An 18,684-nucleotide genomic window follows, 5' to 3' on the forward strand; every position below is an offset into this window, starting at 1 on the left:
AGAAAAGCAAAGTTTCCCTGTTCCTCAAGACTGCCGTGATTTCCAATTCAGAAAATTATCATATGTCTCATGGACACTTGAACACAGGAAGCTTGTGACAGGGAAAGGCCATATGTGTTCATAAAGTGGAAAAGCATTTCACATATATGTAAGTTGTGGCTTTTTTTTTAATAGTTCCATTTCTAAATTAAATGGATTTTTGTCACATGTGAAGCACACCATTCTGACAGTTGCTTCAGGTTCTTGGAGTTCAAAAATAATTTGTTCCCAGTAGAGAAAAATAGTACCTTGGAAATAACATATAAAATAAGAAGAAACAGAAAGCTCTATAAAATAAACCAGGTCTTGCATGTGGAATGAATTCATCTTTTTTTTTTAATTTTTATTTATTTATGATAGTCACAGGGAGAGAGAGAGAGAGGCAGAGACATAGGCAGAGGGAGAAGCAGGCTCCATGCACCAGGAGCCCGAGGTGGGATTCGATCCCGGGTCTCCAGGATTGCGCCCTGGGCCAAAGGCAGGCGCCAAACTGCTGCACCACCCAGGGATCCCATGAATTCATCTTTGAACAACTTCTTCACTAAGGAATATCCACCATAAATAAATATCCACCATAAATAGTTAAAATAACTGTTAAGTTTTTATGCTGATATTACAAATAATGTCTTAAAAAAAGATTGTATCCATGTATTCATGAGAGACAGACAGAGAGAGGCAGAGACACAGGCAGAGGGAGAAGCAGGCTCCCCACGGGGAGCCTGATCTGGGACTCAAACCCAGGACCCCGGGATCACACCCTGAGCTGAAGGCAGATGCTCCACCACTGAACCATCCAGGTACCCCACAAATAATGTTCTAGTGAACTGTTTTGCATAGAATATAATTTATGCCCAGGAACTACTTGACAATTTTAAATTAAATGGTCATGTCTGCATGTTTACCATGAGCCAGGTCTCTGCTAGATATTGAGCACACAGCTATGAAAAGATAATTGCCTTAGTCTCAGGTAAGTTGGTGAGAAAACAAGATTGTTGTTTACAAATAACAAAACCTTCTCTGGTTAACTTCCTGTATTTCCCCAAGAGGGAAAGTTTGTTTGGATGCTGGAAAGCCTGAGGTAACTAACGTCCACTGTAACTCTAATGAAAATTTCTATAATTTAGCACAAATATGAGAGATTTGCCTCAGACTATTGCGGGAGCAGGGAAGGGCTTACAGAGGGTCCTACAACTGGAGCATATGTTGAAATTATGAGCAGTTTCAAGGTTACAAAATACTGCCGGATTGTTTACTAAAGCCATTATCTTAATCCGTACCCACTAGCCTTGTGTGAGTTCCCTGTCCTCCAATTTCCAGCCAACAGTAGACATTATCAGACATTCAGCGTTTGCCAATATGTAGGTATGAGAGTATAAACCATCATGTCATTGTTTTGCATGTTTCTGTTTTATAGTGAGGTTGAATGTTTTCTTATATGTTTATTTCATATTAAGTCTTTTCAGTTTCACCTTCTGTGATATCTGTTTATTTGGGCAAAAGTAGTCGTATGGCTCTGTCTCCCAACGAAGGCCATGGGATATTTAGGGGAAAATGAAACATTTGACAAGCACGCTATGTCTTGTCACCAACACCTTTTATCATGTATGAAAGAAGTTACTAATGTAATAATGATATTTATTATAAATGGCTGTGTCCTTTATAAAATTATGTCCCCATGATTATTGAACTGGTCATGTTTTTGTCGTTGATGTGATAAATGTGATATTGATGTGATAAATGATATTAATCTGTGTTTAATTGTTTTTTTTTAATTTTAATTTATTTATGATAGTCACGAGAGAGAGAGAGAGAGAGAGAGAAGCAGGCTCCATGCACCGGGAGCCCGACGTGGGATTCGATCTGGGGTCTCCAGGATCACGCCCTGGGCCAAAGGCAGGCGCTAAACCGCTGCGCCACCCAGGGATCCCCTGTGTTTAATTGTTAAGTCATCCTAGCATTAGTGGTAAAAATCCAACTTGCTCATGACCTGCTCTATTTTTATATGAGTTTTTTGTCAGTCAGTTATTTTGAAGTGGTTTGTTTTACGTTTAGGCGTATGATTGTTTTTTTTTTTTTTTCCTGGTTAATTCTTTGAAATTTCTTTCTAACTTAGTGGATTGTAGTTTATATGAAACAATTATTAAAATATATTTGACAGTTTTTACGCCTTAAAATATAACATTTTGTTTATTTGCTAATGAAGCTTGAGATGTATGCATTCTTTAACTTTGGAGGTAGAGAAATCAAGCTGATAAATTGTATTGTTTCTATATGCTTGTGTCAGTTTCATCTATCATTTAGTGAGCGAGTTAAAATTTCTGTTTAATGGAGAATATTTGCTTTGTGAGGCCATGTTAATACGTACTTCTAAGTCATGAAAAGTACAGTACTTCTGATAAACTGAACCTTTGATCCTTAAGTAGTGACCCTTTTGGCTCCTGTTTTGTGTCCTAAAGACTCTTTCAGCCTCATATTTGTATATGAACAGCAGCATTTTGGGGGGTATTATTTTATTAAGTATTCTTTTCTTTTGTGTGTGTGTGTGTATAAAAGGATTGTGTTTTTTGTTTTCATTTTTTTAAAGCAAATTTCATAAAACAATATGCAAGTTGATTTTCTTTTACATTCAGACCATCTTTGGTCTCTAAACGTTCTTATTCTATTCACATTTATTGTGGTTACTGATATTTGGATTTATTTCAACCACTTGTTATTGTGCCTTTGTAAGACCTGTTTTTTCTATTTTTCCCATTCTTTTTTTGTCCTCTTTTATATTACTTAGATTCTCTATAATACAACTGTTTGGAGGTTAAACATTGTGTATATATTCTCATGGTTACTTTAAAAATTTTCCATGTTCATGAAGTCTAAACCTAATCAATCATTACCTTCTTTCTAAATAATATAACATTTTAAAAATGTCTTCTATCTTTTCCTTCATTCTTGTCTTACTGTTATTGCTATATAGGGCCACAGTTCTTTCTAGCTGTTATTACCCAAACAGATGTTGCTGTTACTATTATTGTTGTTTTATTCAATTAGTCTTTGATGGCATTTACTACATATTTTCTCATTTCTTTATATTAGTGTGTTGAATATTAGACATTTCTGCAGCTTCGTTTTCTCATTTTCTTTATTCCTGAAGGACATCCTTCAAAAAGTTCATTTGTGAGACTGTTGGCGATAAAACCAGTTTTGTTTGTCTGAAAGTGTCTTTGCTTTACCTTTGCATCTCAGTGACTATATTTAAATCATATTTCTCAATAATAGTTCAATTCTGACTTTTCCTAAACATCTTAAAAATCTTAAAAATCTTAAAAATATTCTTTCCTATTTTTTTTCTTCTGTTAAGAAGTCTACCCCAATATGCGCCCTGAGTCAGAGTAACAGGAAGCCAAACAGACTTCTGTAAGACCGTCCACTCGCTCACGTTGCATAAACTCTTTATTTTCCATCTGTTACATTTGGGATTATGCCTCTGTATTTCCATGTCATTAATTCCATCTTCAGTGGTATCAAGTGTGCTGTTTAACCTGTCCTTAGACTTATATTGTCTTTTAATGATTGCAGTTCATTTCCTGAAGTACTATTTGATTTCCTTTCAAATCTACCTAGACTTTTAAAATTGCATCCTGTTCCTCAGCCATGTTCTTTTTTCTTTTATCAATAATTAAAGCATTTATTTTATCATTTAATTAATTTGCATTTTAAGAAAGCTGTCTTTCTCTTTGATATGCTGTTTTGTATTCCACATCCTATAATTGAAATGTATGAAGTCCTTGTGGGACTGATGTGTGTTGTTTTTGCCAGCTCTCATTGTGAATGTTCACTCCACATTGTTTTATAAATATGATTTGTAAGCTTACATTCGACTGATTTTAATCCATGGAAATAGTATGAGCCTTGTGTTATGGGTGAATTCCTTGAGAAATGATTTGTGTTTACCTGAGCTAAGGGCTCTTCCGTGCTAAAATCTGGATGGCTTGAGCCATTTCTTTGTTTAGGATTTCCTGGACCACACAGGGTATAAATCTGCACCACAAACCAGGGATTATGAATTCTTAGAGACCTTTCTTCCTCCCCAGAGCCCTGGCCAGGAGAGATATACTTCTAGCCTGTCCCCTTTGCTGGCCAGTAAATAGATCCATATTTTATAGACCCAGTTTTGTGTGGGGCATATCAGCTCTCCACCTCGCTTGCATCCAAAGCCCCCTCTCCTGTTTACAGCTTACTTTTTAAGTCACGACTCTCAGCCATGGAGACGGGTATACTCCTAATAACTGATTTTAAGACTCTTAACTTCTGTGCCTTGTCATTTTTGGCCTCTGGGCATATCGCTTAATTTGGGAGAATGTTGTATTTATTCCAGTATTTCTAGATATTTGGTAGAGGAAGCATTTTTAGACAGTCTTGACTCCTAGGTTACCAAAATAGATAGCAGTTTTTTTGTGTTCTTTTAAAAAAAGTAATCACATTAAGAACTGCTTCGTTATGTAGCACATCTAAATATGGAAATGCTCAGAGGCAGCAGAATGTCCAGTACCTCATACCAAACTGTTCAGATTCTCACTCTCATCCCATCACTTAGTTTTATGACCTTGGATATGTTGCCTAACCTTTCTCGGCCTTGGTTTCCTTGTCTGTGAAATGACCATGATGCCTTGTAGATTGAATTTAAAAAGTAAAGGAGTCAAGAAATGTAGCACTGTGTACATTAAGCTTTCCATAAAAATCGTTATTAATCAGCATATCATATGTAAATAGAGACATAAAAGTACTTGCTCAGGACTTGGAAGTGGGACAGTCCTGCTGGTGTACATCAGGCTCCTGTAGTACACTGATATAGTTTATTTTTTTTTTAATTTTTATTTATTTATGATAGGCACACAGTGAGAGAGAGGCAGAGACACAGGCAGAGGGAGGAGCAGGCTCCATGCACCGGGAGCCTGACGTGGGATTCGATCCCGGATCTCCAGGATCGCGCCCTGGGCCAAAGGCAGGCGCTAAACCGCTGCGCCACACAGGGATCCCTATTGTTTCTTTATTATTGACAAATTTAACCTCATGAGTCGTCTGTTATGTACGTGTGTGTTTTTTATTCCCAATTGAAGAAAATGCTCGTCCCAAAATTCACACAGCCTTTGCATAGTGCAGTAAGAATTAGAATCTAGGTTTTTCTGGCTCCAAATTTGACGTCAGAAGACTTCAGTTCAAGTTCAGACTCTATCAGTTATCAGTTTTATAGCAATAATATCTGACACTTATATTGCACTTTCTGCATGCCAAGAACTGTCCCAGGAATGTTAAAACTCATTTAGTTATCATGATAAGGCTTTGAGAAAGGTACTATCATATCCATCACCCCATTCTATAGATGAGGAAACCGAGAGACAGAGTTCAGTCACTTGAATGAAATCACCCAATAAATAGGAAGTAGAGAGACTTGAATCTACTGTGTAGTTCCAAAGTCCATTAATTTTATTATTATTTATTAATCTGTGCCCTAGAACTTGTGTAAGATCCTTGCTCTATCTGAACTTTAGGTTCCTCATCTCCAAAATGAAAATTACATAATGTACTATTAGGGATTTTTATGAAGATTAAATAACATTATACAGGTGAAAGGTATTTGTTTGTTTGTTTGTTAAACATGTAGTACCTTAAAATGAAGGTTTCTATATGGAAACATTTTTGTACTTTGAGCAGCAATTTAAGCTCATAAAATGAATAAATTGCAATCTTGATAGTTTAATATTTACTTTTAATTATGTTATATCCAACAGAAAAGATTGTCAACATTGAGATTATTTCATCACCCTTTGTGGAAAATGAATTTCATCTGAGTGATCACATCTTGACTATTATTTATAAATATTTACTTACATCTTCCCCTTTCATTATAACAATGACTAATCATGCATCTCACCTTGATTATAATGAGTGATTTAAAGAACGTTGAATTATTTTACATGATTGAGGGTTTGGATACTCAAGAGAGTTGAAAATTGTCAAAAGCGGCACCTGTGAATAGGAGAGATTAGAAATTGTATTGTTCATGTTTGAAATTCGGGAACTTAAGATATGTGTATTATATAAAAATAAAATATATCTAAAAAAAATAAATAAATAAAATAAAATAAAATAAAATAAAATAAAGCTGCCTAAACTTCTCACTCCAGTCTCTTCAACTTTTCATTGTATAAAATATCTATACAGATATTCTTGTGCAATAAGAAAGAAACTTGAGGAAGTGCACATTTTTAAGTGTCACAACCAGCTAATGAGGAGAAATGACTTTAGACATTATTTGAATAAAAATGTCCCTGAGTTCATAAATGGCAATGACTGTCAAATTGAGATTAATATTAGTTTTTTTATTCAGATGCTTTAGATTGAGCATCTAAATCTATACTAGGTGATCTATACTAGGTGCCATATTTTTTTGTTCATTTTTAAAATGAACAAATTTATTTTGCTAAACTTACTTGTACAATGTAGATTTTATTTCAATTCCTCAGTTTGTACTAACAGGTCAGTTAGCATGGTGTAGAGCTGCAGGAGACCAGTCAGAAGATTGACGAGACGCCTTAACTCTGATGAGAGCAATCGTGAATGCAAGTGGCAGAAGCATGCCCCGTGAGATTAATCTGTAATACGCTTCACTGGTAATGGTAAGTCAGGTGGTTCACCAGGAAACACTACTATTCCTCAATGACTCATTAGAGAGAAAAGAGTTAAAAATAAGAGCTATTTTATTAGAATCAATTTCTTCAAAGGTAGAGACAGCGCTTAAACTGAAAACTTGATACCTTTCTTTGCTCTTTTGTTTGTATTTTCTTCTTACAATTTTGTATTCTCTTTATTTTTCCAATGTGTGAATGCTTCTATTTCTCCAACCTATATGATTATAAAATGTAAAGAGAGTTTTTAAGCATCACAATGTTTCCATTTCTGTGCAAAGATATTTACGTTTTTTACTGAATGGCCACATAGTATTTCATGGTACTATGATCAAATGACATTTTCCTGTTAATAACCTTTTAAATTATCCTGATAGTTTGGCTACTACAAGCAATACGACAAGGAAAACACTCATATTATTGCATACAAGAGACTATATGGATTGTTAAATAATGAAGTTTTGGTGACAAAGACAATGCACAAATTTCCAACATTTCGCCAATTTTTCCTCCAAAAGGCTTAGACTAATCTATGGAAACATAAGCAAGTGAAGTGAGTTTCCCCCCACATGGTGCCGATGTTCTCCATCACTCTTGAGAAATCTTTTAAAAATATGATTTGGGACACCTGGGTGGCTCAGTGGTTGAGCGTCTGCCTTTGGCTCGGGTTGTGATCCCAGGGTCCTGAGAATGAGTCTCACGTGGGGCTCCCCACAGGGAGCCTGCCTCTCCCTCTGCCTGTGTCTCTGCCTTTCTGTCTCTCATGAATAAATAAATAAAATCTTCTAAAAAAATGGTTGTTTTTCTTTTTAAACTGTGGAGTCCCTTCCTTTACTTAACATTTTTATGCTTAGCATTGTACAATTTTATATTAGGGAATTGGGAGTTTCTTTCTACACAGGTAGATGCTGAAGGGGGATGAGAATAGCGGTGGAATCTTCCAAAATGTCAAGTTCTTGGTTTTCAGAAAAAAAAAAATTAATGTGATAAACAAACTTTGTATAGTTTTAGTTTTGTGGCACCTAACCATATGATTATGGTTATATGATTGTTATATGATTATATGATATAGATGATTATTGATGATGGAGTTTTGATATGAACAATGTGCAGGATTGTATTTGAAGCATTATACTGTATTGCAATTTAACTTGTTCCTCAAGAAACAGAGAGATAAAAAATAAATTTATATAGAATAAACCATAGATAGTGGTCACATTTATTATTCAGATACAGAAAAGTGAAGTTAGTACTACTTATTAAAAGGGCAATTTTAAAATTGACCTCATTTTTTATACTTATATCTTTATATATACATATATTATTTCCTAAAGAAAGACTTTCTTTCCAATTTCCTGAGTGTAGATGATGAAACAACATTTAAATAAAAAAAGGGAGGAAAAGCAGATTTTTCAGAATACTAAAATTATTTTTAAAGCCCAGAATAGCTGCCAGCCTTAGAAAATTGAGTCATTTGTGTGAGAGATGATTCTCTAGCTATGATACTTGACTAATATTATGACACTGAAGACCAGTTGACACTGCATAGTGAATACATGTGATAGTGGGTTTCTAAATATGTCCCTGATTTTCCTTGAAAATCACTTTACATTTTAGAAGCACCAGCTATGAATAAATGTTTCTATAATATACTCTTAATTTCAGGTTTTTTGGAATTATTCATAACAACTTGCTACATAGAAAGTTGTCACAATTGCAAGCTGCTAAACATTACATAAGTTGCTAAATAATTTTATGCAGTATTCTATTAAATAACTTTCAAATAAAATGCGTTGGAACTAAAAAAATGGAGTGTATTGAATATGTTACATTTCATAAAACATTATTTTGAAATCTTATTTTATAAAGTTAAACACCAAATAAAGCCCCCCCTCCAAATAGAGTAAATAGAACATGCTCTACAAAAACTATTATCAGTATTCAGTGAAATTTAAACCCAGTATTTTATTTGAGAAGATATAGAACTATTTACATAAAGAATTGAATTGCCAAAGCAGACTCATAAAGATTTCATTTAGTCAAAACAAATTTTCACAGGCATGGCATAGTTTTCATGTGTTCAATGACTAGAATAGTGACTAGTCATGTTTTGGTAAGTTCTGGATTCCATCAATGTTTTTATTTCTTCTTGAGTCAGTTTTTAAAAGTTGAATTTTTAAAGGAATTTGTCTTTTTATTTATATACATTTTTAGTTTCTTGGTATAATATTCATAATAATATTTTGACATATTTGTAGTGTGAAGGATTTGTAGTAATGCATACCTTCCCATCCCTGAAATTGTTTTATGGTATCTTCTTTCCTTTCTTAATCAATTTGTGGATCCTTCATTATATGTGCGTTTCCATTTCATTACTTTCTACTTTGCTCTTTATTATTTCCTTCCCTCTATTTTCTTTGGGTTTATTTGCTGATTCCCCCACTCTCCTTAGTTCGTAGAATGACTGTTTCATTAATTTAAAAGTTTTATTCTTTTAATACATACACTTAGCTTGATAAACTTCCTTCAAAGTAATCTTTTAACTATATCCCTTGCATTTTAGATGATTCCATTTAAAATCTTAAAAATTCTCAGTATAATTTATTGATTCTTTAATTACATTTGTTATTTATTAATTAATTAACTTATTTAGAGAATGAAAGAGAGTATGCGAGTGGGGTGGGGAGGAGGAGACAGAGAGAGACCTCAGAGTCCTACTTGGGGCTCCATCTCTTGACCCTAAAATCATGACCTGAGTCAAAATCAAGAGTCAGATGCTTAATCCACTGAGCCACGTAGGCGCCCCTGAGATTCTTCTTTTAGCTGCAAAACATCTGTAAATTTGCTAAAATGTAACACTTTTATATTTTGTTTTCAATAATTGCTAGGATTTAGAAGGTGTATTTAAATTCTCTAAGTAATTGCATCAAGTTAAAAAAAATCTGTAAATGTAGGCCAGCTTTATGTAGGTCAGAATAATTCATTGTATGCCCAATTTGTTTTAGAACATTAAATATACCTGGCTCCAGTTATATATGCACTTACTGAGTTAGGGTGAACTTGAAATGGTTCCTGCTGATAATCAATTTCCTTGCCTTACATCTTTTCTGTTCATCAACTTGCTGAGGTCAACTTTCTTCCTTGGATTTTGATTCTCTAACTTTATTCTTTAAATTTATATTTATTCACAGATTTTTTTTTTATGTGTGTTACTGAGGAGTATAAAGGAAACCAAAGGCTCTCAGCATAGTTGCAAAACAAGAAAAGCCTGATTTGTAAAGAGGTGATGCAGACATATTTTCCAGAATGTCAGGCAGAGTCTTTGCAGCTTCACTACCTGTGCTAAATATGTCTAGAGATGCCAGGGACTTAAAAACCTACTTTTAATGACTTATCTTCTGCATTGTGTCAGTTTTCCTAAAAACAGAGATTGAAGTGAGGATTTGTATGCATGAGAGAGATTTGCTAAGGGAGCGATATTAGACAAAACCTGTACAGGAGTGAGAGGAGCCCGATGGGACAGAGGGAGCAGCAGTGCAAGTCCCCGGCATCAGGTGATTGCAGCCTCCGTGTATCCCTCAAGGAACTAGAGCTTTCTCTGGAATGCAGATTCCCTCCTAACTTTAGGCAAGAAAGCTAGACTTTCGTGACCCCGACCTGTCTTTAATTGAATATATACCTGACTGTGTGACCCCAAGGAAACCCCCAGAGAAGTGGTTCCAGTTACCCAGGGGCAGGGCTCTGGCGACGCTGTAGATGTGAGCCTTAAGCGGCGTTTGGTTTGCGCTGCGGGGCCTGGGCGCACTGTGCTTGGGGCCTGGCGCGCCCCGCGTCCTCCCCTGCGAGCTCTCCCTTCCGAAGGCCGGTGCTTGTGACAAGTCCCTGTCGCCTCCTCTGGATGTACTATTCCCTCATTGTATTAGAGTGATTTAGAAGAAACTCACTCATCTGTAGTCACACATAAATCTAGGATGTTCTTTTGCTTCTTATATAGGCTTAAAAACGTATCTGGGGATCAAATATTTTTAAAGGAAGACACACCGAAATTGTAATGGGATTACAGGGATATTAATGGAATTAGGGAAGCAAGAGACACTAGCCGGTCATTTTTCAAAGCCGTTTTCCTGTTTATTCCCTTGTCTTCGGAGCGTCCCGGCCTGCCTGTGTTGGGGGCTGGGCTGAATGGGCCACAGAACCTGCACAGCAGCGACACGCGTGGCCCCGAGCCTGTCCCTCGGGCTCCGTGCGTCCTGCCTGCTGGGGGCACAGCGGGGGGCGGGGGGACCCGGGGGCGCGGCCAGCGGGGTCCCGGCGGGGGCAGCCCTTCCCGCCTCCCACCGGCCTCAAGCAGCAGGAAGGCCCCCGGGAGGGCGCCCCAGCCCCCGCGCCCACGGACCTGCCGCGGACCCGCCCAGCGCCGCGTGTTGAGCGTCTAACCCGCCCCTGAGGTCCGGCCTGTCCCCTTCCTGATGCTTAGAAAGCGGCTTTCCGCGCCTTTCAGCACGTGGCGGAGCCACAGGCCACTTCCACGCGTTCTGTCCGCACCACCCCCCCCGCCCAGCCTCCCGGGTGCCGGCCCCACCCCCGCTCCCCTCCTGCCCCCCCGGACCCGGGTACCCCCGGGTGCCCCCCCGCTCCTGGCACAACTCTTGTATCCCTGGCCCCTGGCACCGGCGGAAGGGCGAGGACCGGAGATGCGGGGACAGAGGAGGCTCGGACGGGATGCTCGACGCCCCGCGCGCTTTCCTGCTGCCCTCGGCCTGCACCCGCCCCCAGGTCGCCCCCCAGGTCGCCCCCCAGGTCGCCCCCCATCCAGCTGCAGATGCCCACCCGTCCTGGGAGAGGTAGCCCCTCGCCCCTTCCCCCTCGCCCGTACACCCCCATCCTCCCCCCTCACCCCCTCAGTCCCACATCCAGTTGCAGAGACTATAAATTAAGACCCTAAAAGTTAAATAAGTTACATAGTTATTAGCAAAAACGCATGGTACCAAAATATATCAAGAGTATGGTGAAGTACAAATGCTTTACCAGGTCTAGTGTAATCAAGGAAATCTTGTAAAGGGTAAAGCCTAACAGAAATCTATACATTTATTTCATTGTATAGATGTCGATACGATACTTGTTAGCATGTTTGAAATGGTGGTTTGGGATCCTTTCTAAAGCAGCAAATGATCACTATCCATAGATCTCCCTGCTATTTCCTTACTGACTGGCAATGTGATAATTAACTCAACTAGCTTAAACGGAAATGAATTTCGATTGTACAGTATCCTTGTGAGCTCGAGCAGATTGCAGTTTTAAAATTCAGTAGGCTATGGTACATCAGATATTACCATACTAAGGAAGGAGACCGATTTCTTTCTTTCTTTTTTAACGAATTTATTTACTTATTCATGATAGAGAGAGAGAGAGAGAGAGAAGCAAAGACACAGGCAGAGGCAGAGGCAGGCTCCATGCCGGGAGCCAGACGCGGGACTCGGTCCCGGGACTCCAGGATAGCGCCCTGGGCTGAAGGCAGGCGCTAAACCTCTGAGCCACCCAGGGATCCCCCAGGAGGCCGATTTCTTAATCAATTGTCACAAAAGAAAGAAAAGAGTAAAGGAAAAAAAAAAAAAAAAAAACCCTCGGGTTTGCAGACTGCAGACTTGGAATATTTGCTACAACCTAACAGCAGCAGCAACCAGAAGACTGACCTCGGACTTACAAATGTATTGAGAGCTAGCTAAACAAATTATTGAGGCTTTGGTGGACTATCCCTAGAGAATACTTTAGGCTAAAATAGTGTTATTTCTATGGCAAAAAGATGAGGGGTTTACCATTTACTCAGTTACTGACTTACATATGTTTTCTTCTATCTATTCATTAATAGACACATATTAAGCGCCGATCTCTGGAACTAGAAGCAACAGGTGAAAGCAGATTACCGGCAGGGATTAGGTTGCTAGAACCTGGATTGGTGGGAATCCTATAATAATCACATGAGACAGGATAGCTTTGCTTTAATCTGCAAAACAGTAGCTATGAATTGCTTTCCACTAAACATGTTTGTAGATATGTTGATATCAATTTAAATAGAGATATGTCAGGACTTGATTAGTTTCGTCAAGTTTTAAAATTTCATATTTCGTGTAGAAATAGATTGTTTCTATTATCTGCTTGCAATGCTCAAAGCACCAAATGACATCACCCTTGTTTAGGCCCCCAAAAGTGCAGATAAAATACTTTAAGTAGTAAAATACTTGGGTTTTTCGTTTTCTTTCCCTGATGTTATGAGCATCCTAAGTCTCTTGAATGGTGCTATTTTCGGAAGACTGCATATGTGTGCCTCTTCGAAATCTCATCATCTCGCATGTGATCTTTACCATAATAATATTTTTAGAGCATTTTGCTATTTTTCAAGTCAATGTGTTTCTTCCTTACAGTTTCCCCGAAGTCTTGTCAAATTTCCCCAGGATGATCAACTTGCTCAATATTCAGATGAGTGGGTGGAGATCCTTGCCGCCCGAATCCTCCTGTGTGTGTAGATACAGAGAGAGTCGCTCTCATTAACGGCCTCACTGCGCCTCGCTTAATATTACCCATTAGGGAAGCGAGCGGCCCTACTCCCAGGAATGATTCCAGACCGCTCGAGGGGTGTTGGGAGGCAGTCCCCAGTAGGACCTCAGGAAGGGGACAGATTTTATATGATATGTGTTTCCTTCTTTATTTCCCAAGCTGTAAATCTATGACAAGCGTCTACCTGACATTTGATTTTTACTGCATTGGAAAACTTCAATAATCATTTTTATGAACAGCTTTTTATTCCTTTCGGCACATTCTGGTTGAAATCAAATACACTTAATCAAATTCTATCTTCATATTATTTCTCACACTTAATGAAACAAGAGCTTGGCAATTTTGAATCTTTTGTTTCATTCTTCTTTTTGTTCTTCTTCTTTATTCACCTGTGGAATATTAGAATCTTCTACAGGTTTTAATTTGAAAGTTTTAAAAGATGAAGGAAGGCATATTAAAATTTTTAAGATCTTGTTTATTTTTTAAAAAGATTTTATGGGCAGCCGGGTGGCTCAGCGGTTTAGCGCCGCCTTCGGCCCAGGAAGTGATCCTGGAGGCCCGGGATCGAGTCCCACGTCGGGCTCCCTGCATGGAGCCTGCTTCTCCCTCTGCCTGTGTCCCTGCCTCTCTCTCTGTCTCGTGAATAAATAATCTTTTTTTAAAAAGATTTTATTTATGTATTTATGAGAGAGGGAGAGAGAGGAGACGAGCTGGGGAGGAGCAGGGGGCAGTCAGCGACCAGCTGCGGCCGGAGGTCCCTCCTGCAGGGGCGGAGCGGGCCTGTAGAAGGGGCGTTGGGAGCTCGGATCTACCTTCAGTGACTTGAGGCCTTCACAGCGTTAGCTTCGGTTCGGTGCCCGGGCCACGCCCTGACGTCCCTTCTGCCTGGTGCCTCCTCGTTGCAGTAGTTCGTTTGCTTGTTCACCCGTGAGAGACCCAGAGAGAGGGGGAGAGAGACCCAGAGGGAGAGGGAGGGACGGGGAGGGGGGAGGGTCCGCGCAGGCCGACGGCGCCCCCCAGGTCGCAGGGGTGGGGCGGGCCGCGGCCCAACGGGATCGCCGCCAGCCCCTGCCCCGGGGTGCCCCGCCTCGGCCCCGCGCCCGGCCGCCCTCGCCTGCCCCCCGCCGACTGGACGCTGCGCGGTCGCAGGACGGTCCTCCCCGCCCCGCCGGGTCCACGGGTCCACGCGGGTCCACGCGGCTCGCGGGGAAGGAGAGCCCTTGGGGTCTGGCTGTACTGCTGCGCTCTGTGCTTTGTTCTTTCTTTTTTTTAAGATTTTATTTATTTATTAAAGACAGAGAGAGAGAGAGAGAGAGGCCGAGACCCAGGCAGAGGGAGGAGCAGGCCCCACGCAGGGAGCCCGACGCGGGCCTCGACCCCGGGACCCGGGGGCACGCCCTGGGCCGAAGGCGGCGCTGACCCGCTGGGCCCCCCGGGCTGCCCCACTCTGGGTATTTTTTAAGCGTTTTGCTTTGATATGAACTTAGGATTTTCAGTAAAATCCAAGCCCCCTCTTCCCAGCTACAGGTCAGCGGCCTTAACGAGCCACACAAAGCTGTTTTAAGAATTGGAAGGCGACAAAGCCAAACCTCGGACTTGCGGGACTTTCCCCCAGAAATTTTACTTTCCAGTAGAAGCATAATTTGAAAAGCAGCTTACTGCTCCCATCAGGTCTGTCTCAAAACTCATCAGATAAAGGAGATTTGCGAGAACTGAAACAACACTATGGGGGGGGGGGGGGGGAGAAGAAACCAAAAAACAGTGGCTTAGAAAATAAGGAAAACAACGGAATTTTTGGTTTATCTTTCTTTTCCTATTTTCTCCTGTTTTGTATCTTAAATCCCACATATAAGTGAAATCGTATGGCATTTGTCCTTCTCTGACTGGCTTCCTTCACTTAGCACTATACTCTCTAGTTCAATCCATGTTGTTGCAAATGGCAAGAATTCATTCCTTTATATTGCCAAAAAATACTCCACTGTATACATGCACCACATCTTTTTTATTTACTCCTCTATTGATGGATGCTTAGGCTGCTTCCATAATTTGGCTATTGTGAGTAATGCTACAGTAAACATAGGGGTGCACATACACCTTTAAATCAGTGCTTTTATATTCTTTGGGTAAATAGTAGTGCAATTGCTGGATTATATGGTTTTTAATTTTTGAAGGAACCTCCACACTGTTTGCCACAGTGGCTCCACCAGTCTGCCTTCCTACCCACAGTGCACACGGGTCTCTTTTTCTCCATATTCTGGCCAACACTTGTTTCTTCGATTTTTTATTTTAGCCATCCTGACAGGCATGAGGTGATGTCTCATTCTGGTTTTAATTTGCATTTCCCTGATGATAAATGATGTTGAGCCTCTTCTCATGTGTCTGTTGGCCATCTGTGTGTCTTTGGAGAAATGTCTATTCATGTCTTTCGGCTCATTTTTAATTTTTTTTTTTTTTTTTTTATTTATTTATGATAGTCACAGAGAGAGAGAGAGGCAGAGACATAGGCAGAGGGAGAAGCAGGCTCCATGCACCGGGAGCCTGATGTGGGATTCGATCCCGGGTCTCCAGGATCGCGCCCTGGGCCAAAGGCAGGCGCCAAACCGCTGCGCCACCCAGGGATCCCTCGGCTCATTTTTAAATTGGATTATTTTGGGGGTTTTGAGTTGTGTAGGTTCTTTATATATTTTGGATACTAACCCTCTGTCAGATATGCCATTTGGAAGTGTCTTCTCCCATTCAGTAGGTTGTCTTTTAGTTTTCTTGGTTGCTTACTTTGCTGTGCAAAAAATTAAATGTTGGTGTAGTCCCAATAGTTTACTTTTGCACTTCTTTCCCTTGACTCAGGGGACATATCAAGAAGGATGTTGCTATGACCAATGTCAGAGAAATTACTTCCTGGGGTCTCTTCTGGGACGTTTCTGGTTTCAGGTCTCACATTTACGTCCTTAATCCGTCTTGAGTTTATTTCTGTGTATGGTGTAAGAAAGTGGTCCAGTTTCATTCTTTTGCCTGTGGCTGTCTACTTTTCCCAGCACCATTTGTTGAAGAGACTTTTTCCTATTGTATATTCTTGCCTCCTTTGTCAAAAATTAATTGACCATATAATGGTGTGTTTATTTCTGAGCTCTTCTCTATTCTGTTCTATTGATCTATGTGTCTATTTTTGTGCCAGTACCATACTGTTTTGATAACTACAGCTTTGTAATACAAGTTAGAGTCTGGTATTGTGATACCTCCATTTTTATTTTTATTTTTCCAGATTGCTTTGGCTATTTAGGATCTTTTGTGGTTTCATACAAATTTTAGGATTGTCTACTCTATTCTGTGAAAAGCTGTTGGCATTTTGATAGGGATTGCATTAAATGCATTGATTACTTTGGGTAGTATAAACATTTTAGCAGTATTTGTTCTTCCAATAATTGAGCATGGAATGTCTTTCCATTTTTTGTGTGTGGTCTTCAATTTCTTTCAAGAGTGTTTTATAGTTTTCAGAGTACAAGTCTTTCATCTCTTTGGTTCAGTTTATTCCTAGGATTTTTATTCTTTGTGGTGCTATTGTAAATGGGATTATTTTCTTAATTTTTCTTTCTGCTATTTTATTAAAGTATATAGGAATGCAACATATATCTGTATATTGATTTTATAATCTGTGACCTTACTGAATTTATTTATTGGTTTTAGTAATTATTTGGTGTAGCCTTTAGGGTTTTCTGTATAGAGTATCATGCCCTTTGCAAAGTGAAAGTTTTACTTCTTCCTTACTGACTTGGATGCCTTTTGTATCTTTTTGTTTTCTGATTGCTTTGGATAATACTTCCAGCACTGTACTGAATAAAAGTTGTGAGAGTGGACATCCTTGTTTTGTTCCTACCTTAGGGGAAAAGCTCTCAGTATTTCACCATTGAGTATGATGTTAGCTGTGCAAATAAATGATATTTTAAAAGAATCTAAAAAACTACACTCAATTCTATTGGAGACTGTAAGGAAAAATCTATTCAACATAGTTAATCTTCATATCGAAACTGCCCTCAATCAGTGTGTTCCTAATTCAGGAAGTTGTTTGGAAAGGCCAGTGCATCACAATTTCAGTTTAAATAATACTCTTGTACTTCCAGTAGGATGCTGAGGTCCATTCCTCTGAAGCATGTTCCAAAAATATTTTTAAGAATGTTATTCATGGAGATCCTTGGGTTTCTCAGCGGTTTAGCACCTGCCTTTGGCCCAGGGCCTGATCCTGGAGTCCCGGGATCGAGTCCTGCGTTGAGTTCCCTGCATGGAGCCTGCTTCTCCCTCTGCCTGTGTCTCTGCCTCTCTCTTCCTGTCTCTCTGTGTCTCTTATGAATAAATAAATGAACTCTTTTTGAAAAAAAATATTATTCACTCATTCATCTTTTTATTCACTCAACAGATATCTATTCATCTCCAACTGTGTTCTATGTTTACGTTCCTCAACTTTTGTATTGGGGATATAGCAGTAAGGAGGAAAGTCAAAATCTGTCTTGCCCTCATTGACTTTATATTCTAATCAGGGAAACTTTAGACAGTAAAAAAACCCCAAACACTCTGTGTGGCAAGGCCATGTCAGGAAGAACACATCTGAGCTGAGACATGAGTGAGCCAGTTGTACAAATGTCTGGTCTAAGAAGGCTTCAAGCAGAGAAAACTATAAGTCCTAAACCACTGGGCATGGAATGAGCTTGATGAGGGGCTTAAAAAAAAAGGCTGGATTTTTTTTTTTAAGATTTTATTTATTTATTCATGAGAGACCCAGAGAGAGAGAGGCAGAGACAGAGGCAGAGGGAGAAGCAGGCTCCCTGTGGGGAGGGCGCCCCATAGGGAGCTTGCTATGGGACTCAATCCCTGGACCCCAAGACCACCATCTGAACCAAAGGCAGACACTCAACTACTGAGCCACTCAGATGGCCCCAAAAGGCTGGATGAATGAAGTAAGTGATAAGAATCAGAGGTAGGCGTCAGAGGCCAGATTGAAAAGGATGTTATAGACCTTGTAAAAAAGGACTTTTTTTGTTTTATTTTCTAATGATATTCAGCAAGGATTTTTGTTATGGAAGAGATAGGATCTATTTTATGCTTTTAAAAGATATGACGAGTGGACTCTAATTAAACCATATGGAGAGTGACAGGTAAATCTGCCCTAACATTGCTTCTATTTAAAAAGCAATATGCTGCAGTAGCATGGTTCTTTGTAGAATCTTTCATATTAAAAGTAAAATAATGTTTCAGTGAGAAGTCTTTAAATTTTTACCTTATACCTATACTGGAATGGTATTTTTCTCATTTCTCTCTGACCTTTCAGGCCTTAATATCTTCTACTCAATGACACAGAGACCAGTTCAAAAGGTAGCTGGTTCTTGACCCCAGAGAACTCTCAGTCACATTCGTAATCCAA

This window comes from Canis lupus, chromosome 36 (genome assembly GCF_003254725.2).
Source record: "Canis lupus dingo isolate Sandy chromosome 36, ASM325472v2, whole genome shotgun sequence".
In the NCBI taxonomy this organism is placed as follows: domain Eukaryota; kingdom Metazoa; phylum Chordata; class Mammalia; order Carnivora; family Canidae; genus Canis; species Canis lupus.